Source organism: Anomaloglossus baeobatrachus, chromosome 11 (genome assembly GCF_048569485.1).
Source record: "Anomaloglossus baeobatrachus isolate aAnoBae1 chromosome 11, aAnoBae1.hap1, whole genome shotgun sequence".
In the NCBI taxonomy this organism is placed as follows: domain Eukaryota; kingdom Metazoa; phylum Chordata; class Amphibia; order Anura; family Aromobatidae; genus Anomaloglossus; species Anomaloglossus baeobatrachus.
The window spans coordinates 103,865,525-103,879,066 of record NC_134363.1 but is presented as its reverse complement, the minus strand read 5'-3'; the positions used below and the strand labels follow the sequence as shown (position 1 = coordinate 103,879,066).

The window sequence follows — 13,542 nt, the reverse complement described above, 5'->3', positions numbered from 1 at the left end:
ACCGAACCGGGGAGCGAAGAGAAGCCAGCACAAACCGGCAGGGCCTACGGACCCCGACCAGGCTTGGAGTCGCCGTTAAACTGGTCAAATCCATTATCGACCGGAACCTCCGGGGGTTTCCTAGCAGCAAAGACCCAACTGAAGGCAACCGTCCAAACTGAGAAAGGGAAATACAGCTACCGCCACAGCTAGAATTCCCAGGGCCAGAGCCTGCGGGCAAAAGGGGTTCTTCCGGCACACATCCAAGCTGGGGAGCGGGTTACCGGTGGGAAGCCATCGGGACCGAAGACACACAACTGGTGCAGGGAAAGGCAGCCACCACCACCCGTCCGAGAGTAACCACCGCAGCCGGCTGCGGGACCCGTCCATCCAGCCGTTTGTTTTACCGGAGACTCTGTATTCATCATTGGCTGAGTGAGTACTACCGTGCCGTCAGGCACCGCACTGCCCCCGCGACCCTGCACCTCACCAACCCTGCCTCCCCCGACACCTCACCGGGCCCCGGGACCACCAAATCCCCCTACCCACGGAGGGGAGAGAAACATCTCGGCTACTCCCTGTCATCGCTCCCGGGATCCCCGTCCAGAGCAGCGGTGGTGTCCCAACCTCACCACAAACCGTGGGTGGCATCACGGACCATAACCTCCAACCCCAAACCACCCCTTTCACTCACGGGCGAGGAGCGCCGCTCGAGTCCCCGGATCCAGCCCACCGCTCGAGCCACCGAGCAGCGGCGAGCAAGCAGCAGCCCAGAGCCAGACCCGAGCGCGGTGAGCGCAGCGGCCCCCTTCCCCGTCCGCGACATATATATATATATATGCAGTGTATATGTATATATATATACAGTGCCTACAAGTAGTCTTCAACCCCCTGCAGATTTAGCAGGTTTGATAAGATGCAAATAAGTTAGAGCCTGCAAACTTCAAACAAGAGCAGGATTTATTAACAGATGCATAAATCTTACAAACCAACAACTTATGTTGCTCAGTTAAATTTTAATAAATTTTCAACATAAAAGTGTGGGTCAATTATTATTCAACCCCTAGGTTTAATATTTTGTGGAATAACCCTTGTTTGCAATTACAGCTAATAATCGTCTTTTATAAGACCTGATCAGGTCGGCACAGGTCTCTGGAGTTATCTTGGCCCACTCCTCCATGCAGATCTTCTCCAAGTTATCTAGGTTCTTTGGGTGTCTCATGTGGACTTTAATCTTGAGCTCCTTCCACAAGTTTTCAATTGGGTTAAGGTCAGGAGACTGACTAGGCCACTGCAACACTTTGATTTTTTCCCTCTTGAACCAGGCCTTGGTTTTCTTGGCTGTGTGCTTTGGGTCGTTGTCTTGTTGGAAGATGAAATGACGACCCATCTTAAGATCTTTGATGGAGGAGTGGAGGTTCTTGGCCAAAATCTCCAGGTAGGCCGTGCTATCCATCTTCCTATGGATGCGGACCAGATGGCCAGGCCCCTTGGCTGAGAAACAGCCCCACAGCATGATGCTGCCACCACCATGCTTGACTGTAGGGATGGTATTCTTGGGGTCGTATGCAGTGCCATCCAGTCTCCAAACGTCACGTGTGTGGTTGGCACCAAAGATCTCGATCTTGGTCTTATCAGACTAGAGAACCTTGAACCAGTCTGTCTCAGAGTCCTCCAAGTGATCATGAGCAAACTGTAGACGAGCCTTGACATGACGCTTTGAAAGTAAAGGTACCTTACGGGCTCGTCTGGAACGGAGACCATTGCGGTGGAGTACGTTACTTATGGTATTGACTGAAACCAATGTCCCCACTGCCATGAGATCTTCCCGGAGCTCCTTCCTTGTTGTCCTTGGGTTAGCCTTGACTCTTCGGACAAGCCTGGCCTCGGCACGGGTGGAAACTTTCAAAGGCTGTCCAGGCCGTGGAAGGCTAACAGTAGTTCCATAAGCCTTCCACTTCCGGATGATGCCCCCAACAGTGGAGACAGGTAGGCCCAACTCCTTGGAAAGGGTTTTGTACCCCTTGCCAGCCTTGTGACCCTCCACGATCTTGTCTCTGATGGCCTTGGAATGCTCCTTTGTCTTTCCCATGTTGACCAAGTATGAGTGCTGTTCACAAGTTTGGGGAGGGTCTTAATTAGTCAGAAAAGGCTGAAAAAAGAGATAATTAATCCAAACATGTGAAGCTCATTGTTCTTTGTGCCTGAAATACTTCTTAATACTTTAGGGGAACCAAACAGAATTCTGGTGGTTTGAGGGGTTGAATAATAAATGACCCTCTGAATAAACTTTTCACAATTTAAAAAACAAAAAAAAAAAAAAAATAACATTTTTTTTGCTGCAGTGCATTTCACACTTCCAGGCTGATCTACAGTCCAAATGTCACAATGCCAAGTTAATTCCGAATGTGTAAACCTGCTAAATCTGCAGGGGGTTGAATACTACTTGTAGGCACTCTATATATATAAAAAAATTGTAACAATAAATTCTTTGTTAACCGCTTAAATAAGAAGCGGGTGGGCAGGTCTTTCGCCGGTCCTGGATCCACATGACAGGATGTCGCAACGGCTCTTCTTGTTATAAAAGAACTCCCTCTCCCTTCTCCCCACCTCTTCCTCCAAACTTCCCTCCAATCCCATATCTGACCCCTCACCATGTGACTATTCAGATCCCTATAGCTCCCCCTATCCTGCCGAGCAGCCCGCCAATCCCTTGTAACTCCTTCCTGCCCAAACTCCATATTAACCCCATATGTGCCTGGCCTTACAAACCCCTGTCATGTCCGCTCTTCCGCTATGCCTGCACCCCCGCTTCAGCCCTTCTCTTGAATTAGGATGGATGGGGCATGAGTTCCAAACTTGAGAGTACCCCTTTATATCAGAACTACTGGGACTATAAAGCATAGTCCACATTCTAAAATAATTCCTAACCATGTAAGAAGAATAAGCAGTAACATGCTGGCTCAGTGGTTAGCACTGTTATTTTGCAGTGCTGGGGTCCTGTGTTCAAATCCTACCAAGGACAATATCTGCAGGGAGTTTGTATGTTCTCCCTGTGTTTGCAGGGGTTTCCTTAGGGATCTTCGGTATCCTCCCTCACTCCAAAGACATACTGATCGGGAATATAGATTGTGAGTCCCAATGGGGACAGTGATGATCACATCTGTAAAGTCTGTGGAATTAATAGTGCTATATAAGTGAATAAAATAAATATCACCTGCCTGTTATCCCGAGATAAGACCTAAGGCGGGCTTTGCACACTACGACATCGCAGGCCGATGCTGCGATGCCGAGTGCGATAGTGCCCGCCCCCGTCGCAGCAGCGATATGTGGTGATAGCTGGCGTAGCGAAAGTTATCGCTACGCCAGCTTCACACACACACTCACCTGCCGTGCGACGTCCCTGTGGCCGGCGACCCGCCTCCTTGTTAAGGGGGCGGGTCGTGCGGCGTCATTGTGACGTCACACGGCAGGCGGCCAATCGGAGCGGAGGGGCGGAGATGAGCAGGATGTAAACATCCTGCCCACCTCCTTCCTTCCGCATATCCTACGGAAGCCGCAGTGAGGCCGGTAGGAGACGTTCCTCGCTCCTGCGACTTCACACACAGCGATGTGTGCTGCCGCAGGAGCGAGGAACAACATCGGACCATTGCGTCGGCGTAATTATGAATTACGCCGACGCTATACCGATGATACGATTACGACGCTTTTGCGCTCGTTAATCGTATCATTCAGGCTTTACACACTGCGATGTCGCATGCGATGCCGGAAGTGCGTCATTTTCAATTTGACCCCACCGACATCGCACCTGCGATGTCGCAGTGTGCAAAGTGCCCCTAACTGTCCCCACTTTGCTTCCATCTGTCTTCCTCAGGTATTTGGCATATAACTAATTACAGGTTGTGGTTACTTATCATAGTTTCTTGACATCTTCACACAAGTCAATAGATTTATGACCATAAGTGCCAGCAATAACATACTACTATAATATTTCCTTTCAAGTAAAGACATGAAAGGAAGAAGACTGTAAATAGTTCTCTACTTGCAAGCAAGTACATCTGACAAACATCTGCCCCTGCCTGAGCCCCTTATGGAAAGTCTGGAACTGAAATATGTATTGTATTCTTATGCAGGGCAAACAATCCAGTTTATTTTCGTTTATTTTCGTCAACAATTTCTTTTTTTTTTTGTTTGAAAATGAGAAGACGTGGAACAGGATGAACTAACACCAGATGATAATTGTCTGTCGATGTATGGCTGACACAGAGGAATGTTTCCTCATTTTATGTATGCATAGAGTGCCTTGTTACTAGTAAAATATATCTTTGTACCGTGTTAGCCAGTAGAGATAAAAAAAATTGTTTAAAAGAACAGAAAGTCCTCAGTGGTTGATACCTTTTAATGGCTAACTGAAAAGATGGTAATAATTGCAAGCTTTCGAGACTACTCAGGTCTCTTCATCAGGCATGGTATAACACAAAATCTGAAGAGTCACATATTTATACACAACAGGACATAGAATAGTGCAGTAAAAAAAAAAAAACAAGTTATATGAAACAGAACTAGAAGAACTAGAAGTTCTGTTTCATATAACTTGTTTGTTTTTTTTACTGCACTATTCTAAGTCCTGTTGTGTATAAATATGTGACTCTTCAGATTTTGTGTTATACCATGCCTGATGAAGAGACCTGAGTAGTCTCGAAAGCTTGCAGTTATTACCATCTTTTCAGTTAGCCATTAAAAGGTATCAACCACTGAGGACTTTCTGTTCTTTTAAACAATTTTTTTTAGAGTGCCTTGTGAAAGTGTTCACCCTCTTGGAATTTTTCGTGTTTTGCTATCTCACAACGTGGAATTTCACAGTTTGTTGGAGGTTTTTTTATGCTTTGCACCAGTTCATGTAAAGAACATGCTTACAGCTGTGGACATGTGGTTATCCTTTTTTTGTGAAGTAAACAACAAATAACACAAAATAGCTGAAAGCTTCAGTGTGCATAACTATTCACCTCCTAATGTCAGTGCTTTGAAGACCCTTCTTTTGCGGCAAGTATAGCTGTAAGTCACTTTGGATGAGTCTCTATGAGCTTTCCACATTTTGCCAGTGGGATTTTTGCCCATTCCTTAAGGCAAAACTGTTCCAGCTCCTTCAAGTTAAATGGTTTCTCTGGTGACCAGCAATCTTCAAGTCTGACCACAGATTCTCAATTGGATTAAGTTCTGGGCTGTGAATATGGCCACTCCAATACATTGACACTTTTTCCCTTAAACTTCTCGAATGTTACTTTAGCAGTAGCTTTGAATCATTGTTTTGTTGGAAGGTGAACCTCGATCTCAGTCTCAAATCACTAACAGTTAAACAGGTTTTGCACAAGAATATCCCTTTATTTTGCACTATCCATCATCCCCTCAATTCGGACCATTTTCCCAGTACCTGCTGCCGAAACCCCCCACAGCATGATGATGCAACTACCATGTTTCAATTTGGGGATGGTGTTCTTCGGATGATGAGCTGTGTGGGTTTGGCACCAGACTTTTGTGGCCAAAAAAGTTCAGTTTTGGTCTCATCTAACCACAGCACCTTCCTTCATACATTTGAGGAGTCTCCCACATGTCTTTTAACAAAATCAAAACGAGCCTTCCAATTTTTGGCTCTAAGTAAAGGCTTTTTTCTGGCCACTCCTCTATAAAGGCAGCTTTATGTATGGCTTATTGTGGTTGTATGGACACATACTCCAGTCTCTGTGCTAATGCCCTCCTTGCCCGGACTGAGAGTTTTGGTGGGCGGCCTTCTCTTGGCAAGTTTGTTGGGGTACCATGTTCTTTCCATTTGATGATAATCGATTTGATTGTGCTCCGGGGATCATTAGACATTGAGATATTATATGTAGAACCAAACTATGACTTGTACTTGTCGCGGTAAAGTATAGAAACTCGGTCTGATAGAGCGCTAAGGAGGGCACAGTATTAGATTAATTTTTTTAGAATTTATTGTTTTCTATCAGCCACAACGCGTTTCGATATACACAATATCTTCATCAGGTGGATATCTCCTAACAGGGTCGCGGGGGCAGCGCGGTGCCGCACGGCACGGTGGCACTCACTCAGCCAATGACGAATGCAAAGTCTCCGGTAAAACGGCTGGATGGACGGGTCCCACAGACGGCTGCGGTTGTTCTTCTCCCGGTAGGTTGGTGGTGACTGCCTTTCCCTGCACCTGTGTTAAGTTCTCGGTTCTGATGGCTTCCCATCGGTAACCCGCTCCCCAGCTTGGATGGATGCTGAGGGAGCCCCTTTTGCCCGCAGGCTCTGGCCCTGGGAACTGTAGCCTTGGCGGTGACTGTATTTCCCTTCACGGTTTGAGCTGTTGCCTTCAATCGGGTCTTGACTGCTGGGAAACCCCGGAGGTTCCCTTCGCTAACGGATTTGACCGGTTTTACGGCGACTCCTAGCCTGGTCGGGGTCCGTAAGCCCTGCCGAATGGTGCTGGCTTCTCTTCGTTCCCCGATCCGGTACCGGCGGGCCACCGCTCGTCCCCGGTCCTTACGGTTCACATCAATCAGCCTCTCCTGCAGACGGTCACCACCGTCTGCCAACCTTGCTGTCAAGTGCCCGGGCCACGCACCCGGACACGGTCAGTCTCCTCCACTGCCACTTCACTCCTCCAACTCCAAAACTCCAAACTAAACAGCCTTCCTTTTCCTGCCTCCAGGACTGTGAACTCCTCTGTGGGTGGGGCCAACCACCTGGCTCCACCCTCTGGTGTGGACATCAGCCCCTGGAGGGAGGCAACAAGGATTTTTGTTTTGACCTCGATGTGCCCAGCCGGGGTGTGGGGTGTGTTGTTGTAGTACCTGTAACATCCTGGCTTATCCAGGGCACCACATACTTCTCACCACTTTGTCTCTAACTTGTTTGGAGATCTCCTTGGTTTTCATGGTGTTGTTTGGTTAGTGGTGCCTCTTGCTTAATGGTGTTGCAGCCTCTGTGGCTTTTCAGTAAAGGTGTATATATACTGACAAACCCTGGGACATTTAGACTGCACAATGGGGGACTTCCTTTCACTTTCGCGTGTAACTGGTTGCAGCTAGACACGCCCCCACCTTGAGTGGCAGCGTGTCAGCTGACTGCAACCAATCACAAACGGCAGGACAGCTGGTGGACGGGGAAAGCAGTGCAAATGTCTACGGGTCAGTATGGTGAACATGCATGTGTTTCTGAAAGTGTGCGGCTGTGCCAGTGATGCGTTGTCAGACTCGTAAAAGTCTGACATGACATCAGCCGGCACCGCCTGCCGCGCTCTGAGCATGAGCGTGCATGTACACAGAAACACATGCACGTTCCTGTCAGAAGTGTGCGCGGCTGTGCTGGTGATGCGTTTTTTAATTTATTATTTAAATAAATAATTTAAAAAAAAAACGACATGCGGTCCCCCCTAATTTTCATCCCCAGCCATGATAAAGCCGCATGGTATTGCCGCATCTATTAGATGTGACAATCCCGGTGCAATGCCAGCTCTTCTCAATTGCCCTGGAGCTGTGGCAATCGGGGTAATAAGAGGTTAATAGCAGCGCACAGCTGCTACTAAGCCCTAGGTTAGTAATGGCACAGGCGTCTATGAGATACCTGCATCACACTAACCTGTACATTACAGTAAATAAACACAGACACAGAGAAAAATCCTTTATTTGGAATAAAGTACAAAACACACACCCTCCTTCACCACTTCATTACCCCCCAACACACACTGAAGCTCCGGCGTAATCCACACGAGGTCCCACGCCGCTTCAGCTCTGCTGCATAGTCAGCGGCCATAGAGCACGACTGCAGGCTGTGTGACACCGAGTCTCGGTAAGTATAAAACGCTGTTTTATTTCTGTTCTTCTTTATTTTTCAATTATTTTCCCCAGTGCCGGATCTGGATCTTGCACCCGTAATCCGGATCCGGATCCAGCACCCGCAAATCTTTAAAGACTTTTACAGTTCGGATCCGCTCAGCCCTACTGCTGATGAATCCCACACAAATAAAATTACAAAAATATGTAAACACAGGTTGTAATGTAAGAATATAGGTAAAAAGCTAAAGGGGATGAATACTTTAGCAAGATAATGTACATATTACTGTTGGAAACATCATGTAATAAGTAAATAATATGGATCGCTGCATCATTTTTCTAAGGGATCAGTCACATTAGGGTATAAAGCATGAGCAAAAAAAATCGCAGCATTCTAGCTATGGGTGTGTGTGAAATATTGGACTGCACTGATATAATCCGAGTGCAGTGCAATATACTCTGAGACAGACAATGGAGTAGATGGAGAAATGAATCTCTCCTTCTTCCTCTTACCTTTGCTCCGATTCTCGCCTGTGGGAGGATCAGAGCACAATATAATGATACTCGGTCATTAGCCTATCGTGTCTGATTATCTCACATTGGATGCTATACACTCATGTGTCCCCGGCCTAATGCTGGCTAATACAATACTGGCTTGTTGCAACATAGTTGTAGAAAAAGACATGAACCGCAGATCCATAAGTAGATCTAAAGCCGTTAAGCAAAAATTTATGCACCTGAACTTGAGGTTCTTGGTTAAACATTCTATTGTATGGCGCCTCTTCTTTTTACTACAGTTTGTAGATGTGTATGAAGTACGAAGACCTATTGCTGGAGTTTTAGGAAAGGAATATTATGCGGTTCTTGTCTGATGTAGAATTCTCACTGCTCCTCAGTCCTCGGTCTTACCGGATTTTTTGTTTTATAGTGCGTCATATGTTTCCTGTTGGTGAAAGGTCTAGACTGCAGTCAGCCGGTTCATCATCCAAACTGTTCGTCTGTGACGCCATGCTGTTGTGATGGGTGCAGTATGTAGTTTAGCACTGTCTTGCTGAAATATGCGGTCTTCTCTGAAATATTAGTATGAATGGTGCATATATTGTTTTAAAATTTCCAAATAATGCTCAGCATTGAGTGTGCCATAGGCAATAATGCAACCCCATACGATCAGAGAAGAATTGTGGGCTGATAACAAGCTGGATGGTCTCTAACAAATATACGGTACATCTGCACTGTGAGATAATAAGATATGCAAACATTGTATATAGGAATTTAAACATGCATTACTGCTAAGCACATTAGTGTGATAACAAGCTGGATGGTCTCTAATAAGTATACATCTGCACTGTGAGACACTAAGGTATGCAAACATTGTATATAGGAATTTGGACATGTATTACTGCTAAGGAGATCAGAGCTGATGACAAGCTGGATGGTCTCTCTCCTCTTGAATCCAAAGGACACAACGTCTTTGGTTTCTACAAAAAAAAATGTGAAAATTTGATTCATCTGAACATAGCAGTTTTCCATCTTACCTTATTCCATTTTAAATGAGCTTTGCCCCAGGGAAGATGGCAGCGTCTTTGGATTGTGTTGATATTTGGCTTCTTTCCATGACAGAGCTTTAACTTGCTTTGTGGATTGCACGGCGAACTTTGTTAACCGCAAATGATTTTTGGAAGTATTCCCGAGCCCATGCAATGTTTAGTATTTTGAAGATGACAGATGTCCTTTAAAGGGATGCTGTCAGTCAATTAATTCCTTCTCCCAAAACACGACCATGAATCAGGGCCTGGCTGCATGACGATTTCCAGGAGGTATGTTATTCTCTGAAACACTCCAGAAAGGGACCAAAGGGAGAGAAGTGACTGTTCTAGCACTGCCCCCACATGGGAGAGACCTGTCAATCAACTTGAGCGATGCGGGTAGAAGCCAACTGGGGCCGGTGAAATTTTAGTCACTTGTCGACCAATTCTTCTATCTCTGTTTTCTCTGAAATGTTTTGGGGTTTCAGAGAATTTAAATAGATCGTGTCAATGCTTTACCAATTCAATAATAAGCCAGCCAAGCAAAAGTATAGAAAAAGGTGGTCTTGAGGGCTAGCCGCCGTGTAACGGGGGCACCCGGTACCTTATGGTGTTGTTACACTCCGTTGGTAGGTAGGGGAAAGGATACGGTGTTCTCAATGATGACTAGTTTATATTCCATCGCCCCTCTGCCTCGTCATGTCTGCGTTCATTTGCTCCCGTTTTTTCATCATTTTTTCATTATTTTTTCATCATTTTTTCCTTTTTTGGCAGCTTGACTATATATATTAAAAAAATGTTTTCCTTTGGATATGTCACTCTGTGTTCATTTTCCTGGGTTACTTGTGTCTTTTGTGGGAGACAGCCTTAATCCAATCAACGTGTCCCCTCTGTTTCCTCTCATTACCTATGAGGAATCTTTTGGGACTTTTTTTGATTCCAGCAATGACTTATTTCTCAGTATTTATACTCTGAGCTCCATATGACTTATCCCCATTCTTCCCCTATCCCCCCTCTTCTCCTCCCTCCCCCTCTCTTATCATCTCCTTCCCTCCCCCCCTTCCTAGAATTTCTCCACTGTCATCAATTTGCGGCTCCCCTTCAGCTGGAGGATGGGCACCTCGGATACTGACAGTTTGGTGTCCATGCTGCTCATCTTCTTATGATATTTGTGTGTGGATATATTATTAACTTAAACTGATTAGTACATACATATCTGTCCATCTATGTGGGTGGGCACCTCCGTTTCTGAGGTGATCGCCACCAATCATAAGGTATTGCACCCTTCTTTTGGGGGGGGATCATGGTATCCTTGTAGATACCCTCTGACTGTGGGCGTTCCCTTACCCCTTGTTTTGGTGGACGTGCGCTCCTGCATAGACAGATGACGCAGGGGTAGGCGTGGCTTTGTGTTCCCATGACAGGAACGGTCATGTGATGCGGTCAGTGATGCGGTGATGGGCGGACCCTTGATGACGTCAGCCCAGCTCCATCCGAGGGAGTCACAAATGCGTCCAGCTGGATGGCATTATGCAGCGCCGCCCTGCTTGTGATGTTGTTAGCAGGGGCGTTGTTCCCGCGGTGACGTGAGTGTGTGGGCGTTCAGTTTTACTGAGCGCCTGGTTAAGGGGAGAAGCTCTGTGACGCCGGGATGTGGGCGTGCTGCAGAGCGCAGTGATAGGGAGAGAGGTGTGGGCGTCGGCACCCTAGTGGGATAACTGGTGGTTGGATGCTGCTCATCTGTAGCAGCTTGGAGATTGGAGCTAGACTGTAGTGGGCGTTAACCTGCTTGCTCCAGATTGGGTATTGCTATGTTATGGCATCTATGGGCGGTTCCCAGGCAGCGTCCTCCACTGCTGATGGAGGAATATACCCCTGGGCGGGGCCCTGTATGGGCCAATACGCCCACAGGATATTTAAGGGCGGCACGTTTAAAGCACTGTGCTGGATGCCATGACCTGACACACCATGCAGGAAGCCCATATGATACTGAAGGTAGGGACATGCTCTCTGTGTTTAAGCTGGGATTTTTTTGCACTTCTCCTCTTTGGTTTGATTCTGACAACGTTCTCTGTCCATTTCTTGCAGCCTTTGTTTCTTGACCACAGTCCCCTGATGACTAAGTAAATTAAGAAACGCGTCGGGAGGTCTCAGAACATCATTAAGGTCAGATTGTTGCCACTTTGAGGGTTATTGTGAGGCTGAGTCCGCCCCCCCCCTCTATAGGTCAACAGTTTTATTTCTGTATCATTATAGTGGGACCGGATTAAAGGTTCCGGTAACTATGTTTAATACTGCAGACTAAAGCCCAGTACTATTCTGTGAACCAAAGTGCAGTACATATTGGTGTGCAATTCTGTGTTACACTCGTAATAATCTAGTTGTCGCTTTTACGAGTTTGGTCACGGTGGGGGTATTCCCTACCGTCTCCGTTTGTCCTATCTCTATAATAGTAGGAGCCTGACTTGGGCCCTAATTACTATCTCTATAATAGTAGGAGCCTGATTTGGGCCTTAATTATTTTATGGTGGGATTTACAACCAATTTTTGTTGTGTGGTTCTAAATTTTATTACAGGGTTTCAGAGAAAAACATTCCTGACTGGAACTGTGCTGTCAGGCTCTGATTCATGCTACTTGTGCTTTGGGCAGCATGAATGACCTGACCGATAGTCTTTAAATACTCATTTCAGGAAAACCTCTTTACATGCCATCACCTACAGACTGTACGCTCTTATACTGCGATACAATTGCAGTTGTGTAATTCTACCAATAGAGGGTAGTCTTGATAACTAACATTTATTTCAGACAGAAAAATATATGAACAAGGAGACTATAATGGGTTTTATTCATTGTAAAAGTTGGATCAAGACAAAAGAAGTATGGACTGAGTCCACTATTATTTATCCTTTTTTTCTTTTTTGTTTGCATTTGCAGGTATTTGGTTGAGCCATGAGGACTAAACTAGTACAATGTTTTACATGGAGCACATGAAAAACTTCAATCTTTACTTCTGGTCACAAACAGATGCCTCTGTATTACAGAAATCACAATATAAAGCTGGATATTTCTGCCTCCTATAGGCTCACCTGAAGCTGTGGCAACTCACTTGTGAGTATAATTTCCCTAATATTATTTCTGTAAGCCAGTTCATGGTCATAGGTGAGCGTGCCCGCCACTGCTCTATACTCGATCAAGAATCGGGGTGCTCGGGCACGCTTCATACTCTATTGAGTATCCCTGGTATGTGAGTGCCATGCTGAAATGCCTGCCCTGCATGTTTTGCGGCTGTGTTTCAGCCACTAAACATGCGGAGATTGCCTGCCAATCACAGCAATACGGTAACCATATTGGCTACTGACATTACTGTGGTTGGCAAGCCGCATCGCATCATCTGGTCTATATAAGACATGGTAACATGCTGCTTGGCTCCCTCTATTCTGGAAACAATGTATGGAGAGGTGCTGGAGAAGGGATAGTGTATTAGACTGATTATTCCCTTACAGTTCTTGCTGCTGATATGTGGAATATCTATTCTATTCTCTAATAATACTGTTGTGGGGGTGGCAGGGGGCCGCAGTCGTGAACAGAAGCAAGGCCTTGCTTCCAGGCAGCGTCTCCCCTCTATGCTGCACTCCTGCCACCTCCACAGTGTAACCAGGGACACCACAATTCTTCCTCTTTAAGATCAATTCAGACACGAAGTCCTGGATAACGTCCTTCTTAACTGAATAACTCGCACAGTTTCTGTGGGCACATCCGCTGCAGGCACATAGCTTGAACGTTACAGGCATGTTGCTTTTAGGTTTCTTTACACAATTTCCTACATACTGCTCCCTCCTGCATATCTCTCCATCTACTATAGGACTGTCTGTTTCGCCCGGCAACACCACAGTGGCAGCTAGTAAATTCATGTGGATCCACATGGATCTAACCGCGTCTCCTCTCACAGGAATTTGTTTCACCACTGGACAGAGTTCCTTCACCACTGGCTCTGTGCCGACCTGTTCACCCAGGTCTATGTTACCTCATGCCTAGCTAGACCAGTCCCATGGGAGTTAGTTGCTACCCAGAAGATCCACTAAATCAAGGCCCTCAACTTCAGACCTATTTCTGCACACGGCTCCAGAAGTGTTTCCTTTGTCCACTTGATCTGGGTTTCCTGGGGTGACCCTGAGGGTCTGGCCGAATTACTCTGGACTTCTCT

The 13,542-nt window shown here is 46.2% G+C and overlaps 1 protein-coding gene across 1 annotated transcript in view; it reads left to right on the top strand.

The window, feature by feature from the left end:
* PHLDB1 (pleckstrin homology like domain family B member 1) overlaps window positions 1-13,542 on the top strand; it is a 365,610-nt gene that overhangs the window by 96,333 nt on the left and 255,735 nt on the right. Inside the window, exon 2 of the mRNA XM_075328263.1 lies at window positions 12,273-12,446. The gene's annotated coding sequence lies outside the window, so the exon portion shown is untranslated. The remainder of the gene's footprint in view (window positions 1-12,272; window positions 12,447-13,542) is intronic.